This window comes from Cryptomeria japonica, chromosome 3 (assembly GCF_030272615.1).
Source record: "Cryptomeria japonica chromosome 3, Sugi_1.0, whole genome shotgun sequence".
Classification (NCBI taxonomy): Eukaryota; Viridiplantae; Streptophyta; class Pinopsida; order Cupressales; family Cupressaceae; genus Cryptomeria; species Cryptomeria japonica.
In genome coordinates this window covers 839,766,200-839,782,787 of record NC_081407.1, presented here as the reverse complement: position 1 = coordinate 839,782,787, position 16,588 = coordinate 839,766,200, and positions in this window count along the sequence as shown.

Here is a 16,588-nt window from a genome sequence, read left to right as displayed (position 1 = left end):
GTGATAATACAAGTGCAATTAGTATGTCAAAGAATCCAGGGATGCACTCCAGGACAAAACACATCCCTATCAAAATTCATTTCTTAAGAGACCAGGTTCTTGAGCAGGAAGTAAAGTTGGAATATGTTCCAACAAAGGAACAGTTAGCAGATATCTTTACAAAGCCTCTTCCAAAAGAGACTTTTGAGTACCTAAGGGATAAATTTGGAGTAATATCACTCTCATCCTCTCAGTAAGCACTGCGTATGAAGCATACAATAAAAAGGGGCAGGTTACAAACAACAGAAAATCCCTTGCCATTGATGTCAAAGGGGAAGAAATTGGAGACAGGGGCAGTGTTGGTTTGAGGGGGATCAATCGGGATTGTAAGGTTGCCATCAATGACAAGGGGGGAGATTGATGCAAGTATTGTCATTGATGTCAAATTAATTGAAAGCAGGAAGCATCTAAAATGACATCACAGAAAGAACGAAAGTATCTAAAATATATCCTAGAGTTAGGTGTTGGTTTGGAAGTTTCCTGGCAAATCAACATGATGAAGCAGAAGATTACAGTGAGCATGGTTCGTATCTATATCATTATCTAAAGGCAAAAATAGAAATCAAATGAAAATTATTAATGGAAACACTTTATAAATAATCTGATATATTTATTACTCGATATATAATATGGAAAGACTTTATAATTATCGGCAAATATATTAATATAGCGGCAAGTTTATTAAAGCGAAAAAATGTTTTGATGACGGATGTATTAACCAAGTATTTTTTACAGCACCTCATGAGCATTAATATATTGAACAATATTATCGGCGGCACACTTTAAATTAATTAAAGCAGAGATAGATATGGAGCAGCAAAATTAAAAGTGAAAAATAAATCTCGTCAGCAAAAATTATTAAACTTTTCATTTTGCGGAACTTACTTAATACCGGCTAGGAGAAAATAATATCGTAAATAAATTACATACCTTATTTTTACAATACATATTATCGGGCTTCATTAAGTTCGGTGGTTTGTTTATTATGAAAAGTATTGTCTAAGGTATAGTGGCATAAGAGTTTATTAATATAAACAAAAGTGTTTGGCAAACAAATACTCTTGTAAAAAGTTTATCAATAGAATTTAAAAGAAGTTATTGAAATATTGAAGGATATGACTTTTCAAACTAAAAGTCATGTTTGTTTGCAACTAGTGGAACTAGCACATATATATATGAATTTTTAAAAATGCTTTGAGAAGGATGTTGATATGCTGGAAATATATACTTTGTATAAAACTATGGATTTTTGAAAGTATACCTCACGTAGGTGAAGTAAGAGGTGTGCAAAGAGAAACATGAACAATCAGTCCTAAAAGAGCATAAGTTTAGAATATAATAGCTGATATATAAACTTAGCACATGCAGATTTGAAATGAAGAGTAAGGCAAATTTATGATCAGCTTACAGCAGATTTAAGAAAGAAATTGTGACATATTTGTATGAAGATGTGTGTGCAAATTTAAAGAGTGTTACCATTGTCCATCATCCATTGTTACAGCAATATGTTCAAGATGGAAAATTAGATTTGTGAAGAGTGAGTTGGTGCTCACAATTTCTGCAGAGAGAGTTGGTGCTTCCAGTGGGTTGGTGCTCACAAAATAGAGTTCGAGGGTTGGTGCTCACAAAATAGAGTTTGGGGGTTGGTGCTTCTAGTGTGTTGGTGCTCACAAAATAGAGTTTGGGGGTTGGTGCTTCTAGTGCGTTGGTGCTCACAAAACAGAGTTAGGGAGTTGGTGCTTCCAGTGGGTTGGTGCTCACAAAATTGTAAAAGAACACAAATATATAGCATTCATTTTCAGTGGTTTTCTCCTGCATTGGGTTTCCACTTAAATCTTTGTGTTATTGTGTTCATATGAAAATTATTTTTAGTGATTGATTCTATCATATAAAATATTGAATTGAAAAGTTTCATTATACTGATTCACCCCCCCTCTCAGTATAACTGTGTGCTCTTCACTACTTTTTTTCTTTTGGGAGTGCAAGTAATATATAAAAAAATATTTTAATTAGCTACAGGAAAAGCGCTAGTAAATATAACGTGTACTTTAAGTGAAAGGTAATGTCATCATCATGTGACATATCAAGCACAAAGGAATTTATTTTAATACCTAGATAATAAAAATTGACTTTCAAAAGCAATTTCTAAAAACCACAATTTAAAAACCTCTGTTTCAGGACGATACGATGCATGTGTACGATCATCACTTTTTGACACAAATAAAGGCTTTGTTTCAAAAGCTTTAGGGAAAATATTTTTAACACATTGAAGATTGATGAGGATATTTTTGTGTAATTTTTTTTATTACTTTTCTATTGGTCATATTTCCTATTTTAAAAAGCCCCTGTGTAACACCTCCATAATCTGACCTAAAATTATCATTTTTTGAAGATTTTGTTTTAATGTTGAAAATAATTTTGTGTAGATTGATGTCATATTTTATTTTTTCAAATAACATAAAATAAAAGGAAAAATTATTAAATATATAAGAACACTTAAAATTTTTAGTTTATGGACCAAATCTAGTACAAATTAATTTAAAAATAGAAAAAATAAATAAATATTTAAAAGAATTATATATTTGGAATCGACACAATGTAATCTCTAATGGGTATTAATTTTGTCTAATAAATTTTCTAAAAATGGGCATCAAACATATTCTAAAAGTCAGAATTTCGCTACTTACATAGTCCAACCTAGTACTTGTATGTCCAAGGCTTAGGTTTGGGCATTCAAGGCCTTACCTGACTCAAATCCCAAGGCACATGATGGGTTATTTTTCAAATTTTTAAATAATGGGGGCCTATTTTGTTTTTTGCAATGAAAATTTTTGTACACAAAAGGGGGGCCCATTTTATAAAATGGGGTCCTTCTGAACAAAAATGAGTCCCCATTTTAATTTGGGCCTTGAAGTATAATGGGGTCCCATTATATTTCAATCTTGGGAACCTAAACCAAAATGGGGCCCTGTTTAAATAATAGTGGACCCTCATTCCTAGTGACGTTGTTTGCAACATGTGTACTTCCCCCTAATTGGGACTCAATTTCTTGCACCCACCCATATTAAACATGATTTTGAAGCAAGTGTATACATAAATGTGAAGTTCCATGAACTCTCACAATTCTCAATAAGATTACATTATTAAAATAATATCTAATGACTCTCAAATGTTTAAGATAAAAAACTTTAAATTGTGTCAAAGAAGGAATTAAGGAATTATGTTAGTGACTAAGTCAATATTCAACTCATCATAGAGGGTAGACTCAAAAGTCAAGATTGAGGCTATTTGTCAAATTGTGTATATACCTAAGACTTATAATTATATAGCACACAACAAGGAATGTTTAAGTAGAGAGGAAAACTTACCTTCACTTTTTTCTTTACTAGTCCAAGGAGGTTGATTTGTTCATGGGAAAATCAAATGAAAACTAAAAAAAAAAGTAGTCCATGAATAACTAATAGATGTGGAACAAATTCCTATTCTTTTCTTACTAAATTCATGGCATACTAGCTACTCCAATTAAACCTACAAGACCTTAATTGAGTATATGACAATAGGTATGTACAACAAACACATTATAAAAATAATATTGCATCTCTATGATTAGTCCCATTAAATTATCTAATGCACATATACAACATTTAGACAATGCCAACATAACTCTCTAGTAAGTAATTTTTTGTATGACAATAAGTGATTATATATAGGTTATACTACAAAATAATGAAATCATGTAGATCCTAAGCTACTCCTACTCTATCAAATTAAAAATATATGTATATAAACTCAATGTTTGCCTAACCTCTCACCTTCTACAGTAGAACCTATTAGTTGGCATTAATTGTCAAATATTGAAAAAGAAAAAAGAAAATTATGTGAATTAGAATTGAACACATGAAATTTCAGAATTTACAAGATAATTTCACATAGTTGGATCTACTTTTACAATCCATATCTAGTTATAAATACTCTAGTCACATTAAGTAAAAAACTATACTATAAATAATAAATTAGAATATGTCAAAGCATTGCAATACCAACTTACTAGTTTTTATTAGGTAAAATATGTTTTGTAGGGGCCTCAAAACCCTTTACTAGAAGATTTTGTGGGGATCTAGAACCCACTTACATAATTCTACCAATAGATAAGAAAAGGTAAGCAACAACCCAATAACACCAAGATAGAAGGAAAAAAACATCCAAAAATCATTTACAAAGGAACAAGGCCAAATAAACTCATAAATTCAACTCATAACAATAATGGAAAAGGGTTTTGAGAAGGATCACATATCCTCCAGGAGTTCTACATAGTCAAAGCACTGACTACCCGTTGCCTAAAAAAAAAATTAACTAGAGAAACCCTGCTAAAATATTAATAGGATGAAGCCAACAAATAGTAATTGTGTGTGGGAAAAGCGGGTCGATGAAACTTAAAATGTGAAAAATGTTGTTCAAAGGAACTTGTCCACACACCCACATGACTTCTTGGTGCAAGTTATGGAGTCATGAAGAATGACTCAACTTCCCAAGGTAGGTTCCATGGTTCTCTATCTCACAAGGTCCCTCAAGTCAATGCCTTTGCTCTCAGATCACTGAGCAAAGTGACTTAGGGATGACAAATGCAAGAACGAGGGACACTTTAGATTGATTTTAAAATGAAATGCATCCTATTTATACATGATTCTATAAATGAGTTAAACTAGATTATAAGATAACAAGGCTAGTAGCAGTACTATCCTAACATGATATACTAGTTAATGATTTATGCTAATGATAACATAAATACTCTAAAATGCTTATTAGATTAATTCCTATTAAAAAGAGAGGCTAGATGTGTTAATAAAATTGAGCATAAATGAGATACTAAATTCTTGGACTATTCTTGAAATGGAGGAATGAGAGCTCTATTTATAGTGAAAATAGGGCAATGGAAGGTTAGGATTGAAGGAGTTAATCAAGGGTCAGGATTGAAAGTTATCAATCTATGTTTACAATTTCCACCAATGAAATGGTGAAAATTGTCAATATAAGACTGCTTGAGAGGAGAGGTAAGAAGCATTAAATACTTGAGAAGCCCTCATGGTTACCTTAGAAGGTAAGGGTTAAGGTTAGGTTAGGGTTATCCAATGGATAAAGATTTTACCCAAGGGGTAAACTATTGTGCAAAGGTTAAAGGGATAACCATGGTCAAATAAATGAATGCTTGATGAGACCCCTGGGTTAGAAGAGGGTTGGGTTAGTCAAAAAGTATCTAACCACGCCACTAAGGGTTATTTAACCATTAATGGTTTGAAGACTTTGGGGACAAATTTGTAAGAGTCCTTCCAAATTTGGGGGTATTCAACAAGTTAGCTTGTTGAAGGCATAAAGGCTTTAATGCCTTTTGAAGACTTTACTCCAAATTTGAGAAGTGACCTCCTCAAATTTAGGGAAAGGGGATAATGGATGGGTTTAGGCTGATTGATTACGATTAGATGGATTCTAGAAGAATTTAGAAGGGGGGTTTAGGAGGCAAGTGGGAGATGTAGGAAAATGCAAGTGGATGAGGGATAATAGGATTAATTGCTTTATTTCAATTTGGTTACAAATTAGGGATTAAATAAATTAGATTAGTATAATTGGGGTAAACTATTTAATTAAATGTAAATTTAATTAAAAAGTAGAGAGAATGGATTTAATTAAATAAAATGATTTATTCAATTAAATGATGTAAAGGGCTTAAGTGAATTTAAATAAATAAATTGAATAATTTATTTAATTAAATAGAAGAATGCGGGTGATTTACTTAAATTAGATTTAACTAAAATAGAAGAATGAGAATAAAATGAGCATTAAATATTCATTTAGGAATATGGTCATTTTTATACATCTACAATAATAATGGGTTTTGAAAAGGTTCCCCTATTAACCCTCTGATATGGGTTGGAGCATATATCCCCATCTTCTAAGTCCTTAACACAAGCATCAAAGAGAAACACCCTTGGAATATACCTTAATAGGATATGAAGAGTGTTTTCAGCAAAAAGGGTAGGTACAAACCCCTTACAAAATCTTCTCCCATCTCCTCCATACCAGGTTTCCACACCAAAATAAGACAACTCCACCTCAATAAGACAATCTTTGAAAAAATGGACAAGAAAACGTAGGAAATAAAAATAACCCATCTCCCCTCACTCCACCTCAATAGGATCAATAGAGGAAAGGGACCAAGACAGGGCAAAAAGTGCCCCCTTAGAGTAGATCCACATCAAATGAGTGAAACATCCCACATTAGCAAAAACCCCTAACCTAAAATAAAAAGTAGGCCCTTGAAAACTAGCAACCATAGACAAATCCACCATTAAAATTAGCTTTGGGAGGATAAATGTAAATTGAAACAAAAAAAAGAGAGAGGGTATGCTAGAAGATAGGAATAATAAACACATACACTTCAAGGAAAAAACCCTCTGCTCAGCCAAGACAAAACAACCAAGCTCACACATCACAAAAATAGGTTGAGATGTAGAGGAAGAAAGAATTGTTCTTCCGAAGACCACAACTAGGGAAATACAAAAGGCTCACTCAAACGAAAGAGAGGCTATGGTAGTACTTGCCACAAGAATAGATAAATCTTCACACGATTGGATCCACGTCATGAAATAGATAAGGTACAAGAAAACACCTAAGAAGGAAAAGAAATGCCCCCATCCATTAAAGATTAGCCAAAGCCAAGAGTTAGAGAAGAGCCAAACCCCACAAAAGCCACAAGAGACACAAATAGATAGAGATGCAAGTTATTGGGAGTAGAAGACTAGGCATCAACCACCAGGCGAAGAGCCCAATAGGCTAGCCAAAGCAACACAAAAATCATAAGGAGAGCACCCAAAATAGGAAGATCACAACAATCCACCACCATAAAAAAGACAAAGAGCCCCAAGCCCAAACCCAACAACACAAAGCTCATAATCCACATTTGCTTCCTTAGAAATAGAAGCCCCAAAAATACCCTCCCTGCACACACCCAAATCAAGTGACTCATAGACTGATGAGCAGAGGGGCCCCAAAATAGAAACATGATCCATGGTTAAAACACATATGATGAGGGTGATAGTTTTGTTTATGGTGCAAACTCTAGTTCTAAGCACCAATGTTTAAGGAAATGGCTAATCCTCTAATAAAATTATGTATTAGATTAAAAGACTCTTTGTTGTAGTTACTACTTGCATCAGTATTGGCATTATTCTTAAGGTTATATCGAGCAGAAACTTGCAGGGCAACTATCATGATTCTCATAACCATTGATCCCGCCATATTCTCTGCTAGAGAGCGTTCTTTCACAAATCAAACTGTTCACGTTACAAACGAACAACTGAGCAGAAACAGAAGGTCAGTTGATTAGAAATGGTGAAATATAAGATATGTTGCGAGAGTGCAGATGAAGATGGTATATAACCCAAAGAAAGCAGGCCATATTTATAGAGAGCTATGCATAGAGGATCAGAATAGTTGAATATTGTAAGTTGTTGAAGGAGGACCCATTCAAAATTTCAGTCGCATAGTGGCATGTGAGACTCTGAACAAGTCCGAAAACTTTATATGTCCAAACGTAAAATCTTCGCTTCAAATCCGCGTTTTTCATTGTTCAACGGGTGTATAATTTTGGTAATGGTGTCTGTTTCATACATTAAACCGAATATTATCGAACAGAAAACGTGTTTGCGAGACATTAAACCGAATATTATCGAACAGAAAACGTGTTTTTATTTTTTAATTTGTTAATTTTTTGGTCTAATTCGCAATGCTTATAAATTTAATATTTTTTTCTATTGACTTTGGAATGTGGTATCATATGGTCTCCTCTTTAAGAATAGTATGTGTTATTGTAATGGTGAATATTCTATATTCATTTTCATTTACTTTTGGTTTTATTTGGAGAAGAGTTTCTATCTATCTATTGATATAGATAAATTTTGTAATTATGCTTAAAGTTATGTATTGAATTTTTCTCACTTATATGTAATGTGATGTATCTATTATTTACTCTCATTTATGTACTTACAAATTATTATATATTTATATTATTTGGTTATTTATTATACTAGAGTATGTTGTTAAAAATATTCATTTCAAAATCTATATCTTATCTTCTAATACCCATTTTAGTATTTTTCATGTATTAATATCTCAAGGTCGTTTTCTATCTATTTTTAGTATTTGCATATTTGTAGAGTTATTTTAATTGATTTGTAAGCCCTATCAAATACTAAATTTTAATGTTGTGTAGAGATCACCATTAATGTGAACATGTGTTAGCAAGTCAATTGTTGTTCATCTTATTTTTTGATAAAGAAAAAAAGAATGGACTATTTGTATGACTTATTTATTAGATATTAAAATGTTTGTATTTCTCAATCCAACACAAGAAAATGTGAAGCCATGAGAAAAAGGAAATACTAATTCATTCTTATACAAGAGGATCTTTAAAGTAACCATTGAAAGGAAGAGCGGGGTCAAGAGACAAAGTGCTATGGTTTGTGGAGGAGGTGATGTTACAATGGAGGCAGATGAGGGAGATGGAGATGGGGATGCAAAGAAATATAGTGTTGGCCTTATGTTGCTTTTTGTGTTCTAGGTCATTGGGAAGTTGTTGCTCTCTATGCTAATCCACTCAACTTAGTTCCCCTTGCTCTGGTTGGTGTAGGGGTTCGAAGTATGATCTTGTTGCACCTTGATCTAGGTTTTCCCATTGGGGCTTCTATTCTATGGGGACTTTTGTGGGTTGTAGGCTTTGGCATGGTGTTTCTATGCATTTCTTTTTCCATCTCCTATAGTGGCTCACTTAAGTTGTATGAAGTTTTCTTGTTTAGTGCTCACTACTCGTAGCTGGCTAGTGGCTTTTGTGTATATTTTTTCACCCCTTCTCTACATCAGTGATGTTGTCATTGGATGTCCCTTTTCAATGTGTCTCCTTTCTACCTTTGGGTTCTTTCCTACCACCTGATGTTGTTAGTAGTTCTCCTACTATGGAGTTTGAGTTTGGATGCTTTGTTTTCCCCAAGGCCTGTATGCTATTTGGAGGTGTTTTGGCTCCCTCTTTTTTTAGGGTCTCCTTTTGTGGCCTTTGTTGATAAATTGTTCCTTTTGTTGGTAATATGTAAGGATTGATTATGTGTTGCATTGATGTTCTGTCATTGATGTCAACACTAGTTGTTATGGCAGGTTACCGACAGACAGGTTTTGGTAACAGACTGAAAATTGATGAGCATATTTTTCTGTATTTTTTTATAAATATTTGTTTTTAATTAATTTTTTAATGACCGTAATTATCTTTTTAAAAATTTGACTTGTACGACCCACATAATTTGACGTAAACTTTTTTTTTTTTTAAATAGAAAAGAATTTTGTGTAGATTGATGATATATAATTTTTTTTCAAAATTCATTAAAATAAAAAAGTTATTAAATTAACAAAACTAGTTAATATTTCAAGTTTCTGGACCTGATTTAGTATAAATTAAATGAAAAATAGTTAAAATAACCAATTTTTAAATAAATTTAAATATTTAGAATCTAGACAGTATAATCTGAAATGGACTTTAATTTCGTATAAGAATTCTCTAATTATAGGCACATAAACTATTTCAGAAGTTCATATTTGTGCTTTCATTCATGGAGATTTGAATTTGCTGGTCCATGTCTTAGGTGTGGCCATCCTAGGCCTATCCGGGACCTAATCCCGAGGCAAGTGGCGGTTGTGGAATCAATTTCCATAGAACAAGCCCCCGTTTGAAAACAGGGGCCCGTTCCTTTTTCTAACCCATTCCTAAATAATTGTTACTATAAAAAAAAGACAGATTGCATCAATTTACCACTATCATTGAAATCCATACTGATAAACATTTTTTACAACATTTGGTAGTACTTTTTAATATTTTTTACAACCTAGGCCACATCCTTAGCAACAATCTCCTAGAAGATTTGGAAACAGAACATGGGGAAACGATCTAGTCCAAGTGCCTTATTGTCTTCAAAAGAAAAAATAGCAACATGAAATTAATCATTCAAAGGGATTTTATTGAGTGTCTTGTTCATTTAATTATAAATTAGGCAAAGAATATCCCTAAAAAGATCCTACTCCATCAAATTCAAGCATTGATCATTAGCTAAAAGATTGGACAAGAAGTCAACCACAACCCTCATTATCTCTTCATCATTTTAAGTCATCCCATTATAGTCAATGGATTTAATTTTATTAGAAGTCATATGCTTCAAGGTGAACAAGTGGAAGAATTTGGTTTGCTGGTCTCCACTTTGAAGCTAGAGGGTTCTGGACCTCTATTTCTAAAATTTCTCCTCTTTAACTACAATATCATGAAGGCTAAATAGGAGGTTAATCTCCTATTCAATGAGACTAGGAACAAAACCATTCACCTAAATCTTCTTTTGAACCACATCAAGATATCTCTTGATATTCCTATTCAAATGAAAAATATGACCAAAATTAGATTTATTTCATTTCAACACACTAGACTTGACCGAAGCTAACTTCTTGACAACTCGAAATATAGCTAAAAATTAACACTCACCCCCCACACTCACATATCTTATCCCTAAGATCAATATGATGGGTCCACTTTTCTCAAATTTGAAAGGGTAGCCCTTTTTATATCCCAACACATTAGCAGAAAAGGTAATAGGAAATTTAAAATAAAAAAATACCTAATTTTGTTAGGTGGAGAATGTGAATTAGGTCTATGGACATGTATATTATTGTAATTATACATGATTCTAAACTATAGGCTTCCTTATATAGCTTTTCTTTATTGTTTATAGCACTTAGGATTTGTAATATGGCTTGCACAATTGGTACAAGATCACAAACTATCAACAACTTAAAATATATTATATCTTTCTTTGTTGTGGTCACTACTTGCATCAGTATTTGTATTATTAATAAGGTTATATCAAGAAGAAACTTGTAGAGCAAAGATTAGAGTCAAAACAAGACAATTCATTAAAATACAAGTAGTACTGTCTAGGGAATAGGTAGGGGATTACACTTAAAATTATACACCCAAGCTAACATTATCCTAACTAACATCAGGAATATTCTAAGAAAAAAATTCTACTCTAACAAGCTATTAATTTGTAACCAAAAAAATGGGATGCATTCTAAAATAGATCTTTCCTCTTATGTAATAGGACTATTTGCTTCAAATAATTAAGAGAAATATGAATCCATTTCCATACTAGTCTCGTAAAAGGATGACAATAAAGTTCTTTGAGAAGAGAAAATAGAAGTAATAACATTATTTCTCCTGATAAGTAGGAGGTATTTTCCATAGCAAGTCAAACTATGATATTGCTATCAAGGTTCAACTGTGTAGTTTTTGAGTAAAACTCATTCACCCATTTTTCATGAGTAGTGGTTCACAAGAACCCATCTCTCATGAGAATGAATGTTCCAATTAACACTCATTGCATCTAGGTGATTCTCACAAGGGTGAAGCATTGGGACTTCCCGAGAGGTCATCCATCCGAATACTACTCCAACTCAAGCATGCTTAACCACAGAGTTCCCTCCAGGGTTAAATCCACTTAGCTTACAACCCCATTAGAAAAACCTTTAGGAAGTCTTGTCCCTTAGGAACCATTCATTATAGAGCCCCTTTAGCTCATCAATTGATAAGTAGGAGGTATTTTTTCACTGCAAGTCAAACTATGATATTGCTATCAAGGTTCAACTATGTAGTTTTTGAGTCAAACTCATTGACCCACGTTTCATGAGTAGCGGTTCACAAGAACCCATCTCTCATGATAATTAATGGTCCACTTAGCACTGATTGCGTCTAGGTGATGATTATAGGGGTGAAGCATTGGGACATTCCAAGAGGTCACCCATCCCAGTACTACTCCAACTCAAGCATGCTTAACCATAGAGTTCCCTCCAAGGTTAAACGCACTTAGCTTGCAACCCTATTTGCAAAACCTTTTGCAAGTGTTATTATTATTTCTCCTTTCATCAATACAATTATGGAAAAGGAAAGTATTTTTATCCCCTTCCTAAAGCCAAGTAATTTGTTACTTCTAATTTTAAAAATATTTCCTAATGAAGTTCTAATTCTCAAATTTATTTAGATAATGAGAAATCTTCTCCATCTTGTTCATTTTTATAACAAATTCCTTAATTTTAAAAGTAATGTCATGTAATGTCTCCTTTAAACCTACTTATTTTTTTCTAGAATATGTTGCCAAAACCATTTTTTCCCACTTTTAACCTTGAAATTACAATATTGAAGTCTTTTAAAAAGGAATCCATTTTCGTACCAAATGAAGGGTTTCATTCCATCTAGTAGACTACTTTAAAGTTTAATTATGAAATGAAATGAATGAGAACTTTAAAAGGGGCCTTTTGAGGATAGGAAAAAGATAAGAGGTAAACCTAATAGGTCAATAGTTAAAATTTCTATACTACTACAAAATTTTAAAATAGTTAATCTAATCATCTCAAATATAGTAATAAGAAACTAAAATCCTATCGAACCTTTTAAAAATAGAAGTAGAACCATTTTTCCTATTATTTCAAATGAATAGGCCACAAATTTGTATGGTACCTACAAGATTAAGAAAATCTATACTACCACAAATAAGGTCAAAAATTTGTCAAGCCATATAAAACCCCCCAAGTTTCTTTCTAGGTGAAATAATACAATCGAAATCCATAACCAAAATCCAAGGGATACAAAAATCATAGAGAAAATAAATTGAATATTTTACCAAGTGATCTTTCCTTGAAAACCCATAAGAGTATAAATATTTGATAAGAAATTAGTGCTTCCTAAGTTAAAACAATAATTAGGAAAATAAATATAATTCTTACTTTTTAATGTAATGTATGCTGGAATACAAATAAGGATATGATAGACAAGTTAAACCTCCAATAGTGCCTTAAACTTCAACTACCTTTCCAAAAAATAGGAAATATTGCTAATATTTTCCCAAATAAAAATAATTCTTAAGTTAATATAATATTACAGTTATGAATTTGGATCAATTCATAATTTTTTTGTGAGAAGGGGTATTTCCCAAAACCCTCTCATTCAATATGAAAATAATCATTGTTGGGGGATAGAGAAGTAAGAATTCAAAGTGCAAATTATCCTAATGTCAACCAAAGTTTATGCAATCATCTTCTCTTTTCTTTCCTACTTTAGAAACTTTATCTAACCTATTTCTTTTAAAATTATTTTGTTTGAGACACAATGGAGGAGGATTCTTCCCAAGAATATTATCATTAGTATCATTTTTATAAAGAACTTCTATCACCTCACAATCTATAGAACGTTTAAAAGGAACAATTGTTAGAGTTAGAATATCAATGTACTTAATCCAACTCCAAATTTTTTTCTTGAATAATTCATGAGAAATTCAAATTGAATAAGAGGAATCACATTCTCCTTATATTTTTTTTTTGGATAACTACACAGAATTATGAGCATAAAATCTATGGCATTTACTAGGAGTTTGAAGGGATTTCCATGTCTCATGATGATGAAATTATGTTCCATTGAAATCCCAAATTATATTTGTTGGAACTTTTAGTTTAATCAATTTAGTAATTTGTCTATATATTACTTTTTCTCATAAAAGATAAAATGAGGGAAAGCTTGAAACTATTAAATTTATACTAAGTCTATCAATATTGAACCTAAATTATAAATTTGTTGAAGCCATTAGTTGAAATCTTTAAAGGTCACTTAATCACATCTCAATCCAATGTTACTTTGATAATCTTGAAATGAGCTCTAACACAACCCAAGCCTTCAATAGACTCTTGATCATTAATGAATCAATTTTATAATGCATAACCCCCAAAAAATATACTTTCCTTATAATTTGTAGGTTTCTTAGTTGTTTTGGAGTTGAACATTGCACAAGCAAATTCAATTAGTAATCCTTTATAGAAGAAGAAAAAAAATTTAAGCATACTAATAGGTCATGTCCTAAGTTACTTGAAACGCAATTGAAAATTATTTTCAATTCATATTCATGCCTCACTTGACCTTTCACTATTATAAGAGGTGTCCTTCAATTTATTTTTTCATATAATACATTCCTTCAAAGTTATAAATATATTTTTCACTTGACCTCTTCTATCCATGTTTTGTCAAAGGACATCTCTGTTTTCCAGACAATGGTTCTATGTTTGATTTTTCATCTAACGTACTTATATGCAATGAGTATAAATTTAGTACTTTTTCCTCTTTATTTACATATTCATTTTTATTTAGTTTTGTGTTTTTGGTCGAGTTTCTTATTGATAATATTATGATGTCAAGAGGTTTGTTCTATGTTGTCTATTTATCTATTATTTATATTGTTATACACATTTTTGTTACTCTTATCTATATGTTTACACATTTTCCTATATTCATCCTATTTGATCTTATTTACACTTGTGCATAAGATAAATAAAATGTCTACTTTGGTATCAACACTTTGCTTTATTACACCCATTTTATTGATCACTCATGCACTAATAATTTTGTCATTTAAAAATTATTCTACACATTTTCCTACTCCTAAACTTATTATTATAGACCCCTAAGCTCTATAGTATTGAATACTGTAATTTAATATTGTCTAGAAATCATGTTTAAAACAAAAATGTGTTAGTAAGTGGAATGGTGTTTGCCACATATTATATTAAGGCAAGGAAGCATGGACTATTTTCATGATTTATATACTAGATGCATGTATATATGTATTGCTTAGTGTACTAAATGCGAAACCACAAAGAAACATTGATTTATCATTGATCAAGAGGCTCTTGAAAGCTTTGGTTGTGTCAAAGCTAATTTTCAAAAATATCTAGATGGAGATGTGATTAAGAAACACCTGGAGCTTTGAACCAATGAATTAAACAAAATTATAATGTAGATTCAAGATTTGATGGCTTAAGTCCAAATTTATTGGTGTCCAGATTTCTCTAGTCTATTTGTTTTGTGAACAGAAGCAATATATCAACAAATGTTTCAATTAGCAAAAGGAAAAATGACAAAAAATATCATGTATTCTTTCAATGGAGGATACTGTCATCATCATACAACGTGACAAGCCCTTCAAACTCCTAGTAGGCACTAGAGATTTTGTGCTCATGAATATTTTTCAATTAATAAATGCAAATATAATATAAGGCTGAAGTTATTCCTCTTCCTCATTTTGAATGTCTTGTAGATGATTAAAGGAGGAATTTTAAATATTAATTAGGTGTTGATATTCAAGTTCCAATAATTGCTCCTTTTAAAAACTCTATAGTGTGTGATGGTAAAATTTCTTCATAACAATGATATTAATGATAACTTTAGGAAAAAATATCCTACATCGTGTCTCCAACAAAAGAATCTACTAGATTGGACAAATTTCTAAAGTCAGCAAGAAAAGTGAAGAATACTGGGTAACATTTGGTTGAATATAGGGTCATTTACACTTTTGATTCTCACATATCCATCCCCAAATAGTGATGTTTTTCTAATGGAATGCTAAAGTTTTAGGAATCACCCCTTTTCAAAAATTTGTTTGTGAACTAAACCAAATTCCTAGTCTTTAGGAAAGAATTTTCTAGGGGATAAATGTTAGGAATTTATTTTGGTCTTTAAAAAGGTATTTGAAGTTGAAGACTATATTGAAGGTTTAACTTTTCTTGGGTATTATTTTCCTTTAAGAAACATTTTTTTTGGGTAGAAGTGTTAGAAATTTCTTCTATTCTTTAAAAATGTATTTGAAGTTCAAGACTATATTAGAGGTTTAGCTTGTCTTTGGTAACCTTGTGATATTACATCCTATTTTTGGTTAACAAATAAGGTTTCTACTCATTTTAGTTGGTTAATTTCTTGACTTAGGAAGCACCATTTTCTTATCTAATATTTATGCTCTTATTGATTTTCAAAGAAAGATATTCTTGTGATATTAAGCTTCCACAATCCATAATGAATTACTGCAAATACTTCTAGATTAGATTGTGTAAATATTTTTCTGCATCAATGTTTCACATCGCACTCTGTGATCCCTCATCAAGATAAAAATGAGAGCATAAGGAAATAAAAATCTTTACATAATCTAATGAATTACTAGATGAAAATGAGAGCATAAGGAAATAAAAATATCTAATTCAGAAGGATTTGCAGTGATATTCTTGTGGTCAAATATTTAATTTGTTTCCTTTATGATTATTTGTACTCCTCGGATCATGGTTGTGGATTTTATGAGTAACTTTGGATTTTGAATTGGCTTGACCAATCTTCCACCTTGTTTGAGATAATATGTACTTTCTTAATATATTAGCTATCAAAACAAGTAGTTACCAATTCACTTCAAACAACAAGAGATAGGATATGACTCTATCTATGCCTCATGTTATATCTATAGTAATGGCTGTTGTTTTATTACTTAAGAAGATCCTTGCATCATAAAATTAATAAAAGTTATTTTTGAATTATTATTTTAAACATGGAAATTATTCTTGAACCAAATCAAGAATATGAAATAGAGAGGTGTGGCGTGAGTGG